Source organism: Chionomys nivalis, chromosome 7 (assembly GCF_950005125.1).
Source record: "Chionomys nivalis chromosome 7, mChiNiv1.1, whole genome shotgun sequence".
NCBI classification, from domain to species: Eukaryota; Metazoa; Chordata; class Mammalia; order Rodentia; family Cricetidae; genus Chionomys; species Chionomys nivalis.
In genome coordinates, this window is record NC_080092.1 from 100,029,962 (window position 1) to 100,035,355 (window position 5,394).

Genomic DNA, 5,394 nt, shown 5'->3' on the forward strand with positions numbered 1-5,394 from the left:
ACAAACGCCCTGTGATTGGTCCCTAGAATAGTCATTACCAGGGACAGGAAGTCAATTGCGGTGTAATGGCTGGGCAGTTGGTGTTGACTGGGGATGGCTTCAGCCGGGGAGGAGGAAGCAGAGTGGGTCGTGGTGATGGCTGCACAACGCTGATGTGCTAAGACCACTGAGCTGTGGTTGGGAAAGCAGATACACTGGGAAATTTTATGTTAAAGATTTTCATTTTAGAAAACGCCACAATACACAAAAGAATAATAAATTGTCTTTTCCCTTGGCTGTGACAGACTGATCAGGACAACTCACAGGGAGAGGCTTTATTCTGCTCACAGTCCATCTTGATGGGAAGTTGGCCAGCAAGAGCCTGATGCAGGGGCCGGGCGGTGGTGGCACATGCCTTTAATCCCAACACTCGGGAGGCAGAGGCAGGCGGATCTCTGTGAGTTTGAGGACAGCTTAGTCTATAAGAGCTAGTTCCAGGACAGGCTCCAAAGCTACAGAGAAACCCTGTCTCGAATGTCTGCCCCGCTCCCCCTCCAAAAAAAAAGAGCTTGAGGCAGCCGTCACCTCCCATCTCCATGACCGCAGGTGCTGAACTTGGCCTCCTCATTCAGTCCAGGACCCACTGTGAACTGGAGCCAACTCCATTCAGGGTGGCGTTTCCCACAATGAACTCAAGAGAAGCAGGAGGGCTACAGTCCAACTTCTCCCAGACCATTCCTCTCACTGAGACCCCTTCCCAGAAGATTCCTGGTCCTACCAATCCAACAACGGGCGTCAACCACCACAGCCTCGTTTGTTCAGATTGTCAGCAACGCTGAAGCTGAGAATGGGGGAGTTGTGCACGAGGGGTGAGCTGTGCACGATGGGTGATTGATGTCTTAGCGCATTGGTGCTGCTGTAACCAAACACCCGAGGCTGGGCAACTCCTGACAAAATAACCTCTCTTGTCGGAGCCCATGTGGGTCCAACATAGATTCCCTACCCCGGCTGAAACGGAGTCGCGAGGAATAAAACCGACACAGCTTACAAGGTCATCCTGGAAAAGGCCAGAATCACTCTTTATTCTCGGAACATCTTATATACCCCTCAACTGAGTGGGGGAAAAACACATTAGGCTGTCTCCTAGGCAAACAGGTGCCTGGGCTTAGGTCATGTCCGCATCTAGCAGTCAGGTAGGCCATGAATGAGCATCTCTATAAGACATCCTCCAAATTACAAAGGAAGGGAAGCACCAAACCTCTAGACCATTAAGTCATCAGCTTTGGTCAACATCTCTTTTCAGGTACTCTACATTTTAACAAAAGAAACTAGGAGCACCACATCCTGGCTTTTGTTAAGGAAGAGACAGCTTGTCTGCAGAGCTATGTGACTAGATCAGACCGGGCTAATGGCTTCTGTGCCAAATCAAAATACGGGCCCACAATCCACTCTCTCTTATTAATTTTAATAACTCCTGTGCATCTGCAACAGGACAGATACGTCGCGCCTGACTTGGGCAAAGTCCTCTTCATTTACCCAAATTTTCCCGTCATTGGAACAGGCATCAATTATGCAAGCCCCTGTCTTAGGCATCTGGGGAGAAGAAGCTTCAAACCCATCACTCTCTCATTCCCCTATGCCTTTGTCGTTCTGCCTGCCGCCTCCCTTTCTTCCCTCTTTCCTGTCTTTCTGCATTGCTGGGTGGAATGCAGGGCCTCATGCATGCCAGGCAAGTGTTCCACCACCATGTCGTACCCCAGCCACAGAAATCTATCTCTGAGAGTTTAGAGGCTGAGAAGTTCAAGATGAAGGTGTTGGTTGGTCCGGAGTCTGCATGGAAGTTGGTGCCTGCTGCTCTGGAGGACTGCTCGCGTGGGCAGAGGAGAGGGCACCTTTCCCCTAGTGTCTGATCCGCCCCCGCTGGCACACCATGATCAAGTGTGGGGCTTTCTCCTGTCCCAATGTCCATGGTAACCACAGACACAGCTGGCCCCCACCCCTCCTGAAGGTAGTGTCACACAAAACTCCTCAGGCTGAAGGCTCAGTCCTCAAGGCCACCCCGCCCACCCACCTCTCTGCCTGCTCAAAACCCCAGTCCTAGGTGGTTTAGTCTTTGCCTCTGACAGACTGGCTGTAAGTTGGGGGTCTCCCTTCTTGAGCAGCTCCCAGCGCTCAGGGGAAGCCATCTGCAGTTGATTGTAAGGATATTACAGAAGATGCAGACAAAGAGAAACACAGGACAGGGTGGGGAAGAGGATGGGGCGTCCCTCCGCAGGAGTGCCCCTTGGGAGCTCTACTCCACAGGAAGTTCTGCTCCAGCCCTGCCCTTTGTGGATGGAGCCTTCTAATGCAACTAGACTGGGTGGGGCATCCCTGCAGGGCCTGCCTGTCTAGATTCTTCCCAGTCTTTCTGGAGCATTTCTCCCTCCTGCTTGTGGGGTAAAACCTTCTGGAGTGACACGGACCCAGCACCTACTCTTAGATAGGTACGGCTGAACTATGAGCCAGGAGCTGTGGATACGAACCCCCAAACGTCTATCTCCCACCAAAGGCCTGGATCCTACCGTTGAGATCCCTGCCCCCAGGACACGCCTCAACTCTTGCACTTGTGACTAAAGTTCAACAGGAGTTGTTTTTTTTTTTTTTTTTGGTTTTTCGAGACAGGGTTTCTCTGTAGCTTTGGTGCCTGTCCTGGAACTAGCTCTTGTAGACCAGGCTGGCCTCGAACTCCCAGAGATCTGTCTGCCTCTGCCTCCCGAGTGCTGGGATTAAAGGCGTGCGCCCCACCGCCCGGATCAACAGGAGTTTTGTAGGAGGCGCGGTCATTGCAGGTACCCCCCCCTTCACCTGAACAACTTCCATTCTTAACTGGTACTAGCTGTCCATCTCTTTAAATCCGAACTCCTTGTTACAACCACGTCTCTGATGTGGCAGATAGGAGTGGGGAACACCTTGAAGCATCTGTCTCCAGTAGGCAGCAGGATGTCCACCAGCGACCTGGGTCTCACGTCAGTCGAACCAGGAGCATGGGTGACTGTAGACCGCCTCGACGGGTTACTCTGTCTAGGGTCTGTAACCCGCCTGGCTGGTCAGTTATTCCAGGGTCACGGAGAGGTACCACCTGAAAGACATGGGCTGATGAGAGGAAGGAGGCTAGGCAGATTTGTCAAAGCCTCCCTTTATTAGAGTCATGGTTACAGCTTATATAGTCCCTGGATGAGGAGCTTGGGGGGCTGGGGCATGGGATCTTGCCACGTGGTCCACGCCCGTCACGTAGGCCAAGAGGTTACGATCAGTCAGGTCAGGAAGTCACAAGTTGACACACCTAGTTCTCTGGATAGTTTGGAATGTGAGGCGGGTTCCGTTAACAGATAGCTCTCTATTAACAGTTAATTTGGGTGTGGGATAAGCTTTGTCAATAAAACTATTCTCAATACAATTAGGAAGTGAAGCCCTCTGCAAAACTCCTCACAACGGTGCTTCCTGTAAATTTTGGGGGGACATGGCTCCTGACAGGTGACTCGCTGTGTATACAATTTCCTAGGTGCCATCCCAGTTCATCAACCGTTTTTGTTTCCATACCTATTCTGGGCTGCCTCTTGTCCCTTCCGGCCAGTCTTGGCCACCACATTTTACCTTGGTGTATAGCACTAAACACTGAGTCAGATTTCATGAACTCAGATGATCGAGCTTCCAAAAGATTGTCACAGTTGGGCTTGTTGACTGTTGACATTCACCCCTAAAAGGAGGGGTTGAAAGAGTGACAGTACCCTTTGAACCTCTGCTCCCAACTGGTGGTAAACAGTTCTTCCCAAAGTGGACAGATGGCTTTTGGGTCTCGTGAGGAGTTAGAGCAATGCCTCTCAGCCTTCCTAAAGCTGTGTGACACTTTAATACATAGCTCATGTTGTTGTGACCCCCAACCAGAAAATTATTTCGTTGCTACTTTTTAATTTTGCTAATATTATGAATTGTAAAATAAATATCTGATATGCAGTATAAAATCCAAAATCCAAGTCACACTCAAATGAAAGTATGTAGTGTGTGTGCATGCATGTACATATGTGTGTTTAGGAAGTAGATTCCCTTGGCAATAGCTTTCACTCGAAGAATGTTTTTAATTAATTTTCTCACTTTTATGCTGCATTGGTGTTTTGCCATGGGTGTCAGGTTCCTGGAACTGGAATTACAAAGAGTTGTGAGCTGCCATGTGGGAGCTGGGAATTGAACCCAGGTCCTCTGGAAGAGCAGCCAGCGCTCTTAACCACTGAGCCATCTCTCCAGCCCCTCACTTGAAGAATCTTAAACCTATCCTGGCTGTACAGCTGTGCTCCTCGTTGTGTGCTCCTCGTTGCTACCAGCCACAGCGAGAGGCGTGCCCCAGGAGAAGGCAGAACGTTCAGCTTCACTCTTGACATGTTCCTCTGATTAAAATGTGGAGAAGAGAAAATATGGGCGGAAGAGGGAGAGTTATAGGGTGGGGAATAATGGCTGCAACTATGGCGAAAATTGAGAACACAAATTACATTTACAAATTTCTCCCCAGATGACAAGACACCCAGCCTGGAAGGAATGGCACCAGGGAAGGTGGCCGACTTGAATAATTCATGAAGGCGGGAATCTGGCCTGGGCACAGAGTGTTCCTGTGGCAAGGGCCTGAAGGAGCGAGCTGCTGCGAAGATGGGTTTTCTCTGGAACCTGCTCGTTCTCTGCAGCCATCAGACACAGCCTGCGGTGAGACAGGCAGACCAGACGAGACTCAGCCTTAGCAGCTGGGCTGTCTGTAGCCAGCCACCAAGCAGCCCCACTGTAAATGGTAATTCCTGACAGAAATGGAAATTTTTGTTCTCTTTAATTTTTTTCCTTTTGCTTTCTGATATTTGCCTTCTGCGGGAGGAGAACCGTGATCCAGGTGGCTGACTGCTGGCATGCACAGGATCCCAAAGTCCCTCTTGGTTATGTCCTGTGGTGGCCATACATTGTGTAACAAGTACCTTCTAATTTCTGGGGGGTCTGGGCCAAGGAGATGGCTCAGTGGTAAAGTACTTGCCACACAAGCATGATGGCCTGAGTTCAAGCACCAGAACACACACACACACGCCATGGTGGTGCATGCTTGTAACCTCAGTACCAGGGAGGCAGAGACAGTTGGGGCTCGGGGACCTGCTGGTGAGCTCTGGATGAATGAGGGACTCTATCTCAAAGGAGCTGGACAGCCTTTTTGGAGACAATACCTGAGGCTTCCTCTGGCTGCTACATGCACACACACACATACATATATCCGCATACATGTGTATATGCACACATACACACCCTCAAACAATTCCTAGAGGGCTCGGCATGCGCTAACCCGTAGCTCTGGCCCCTAGTCCCTTTGCACCTTTTGTGTATACTACACTTCCTGTTTGCTGTGGA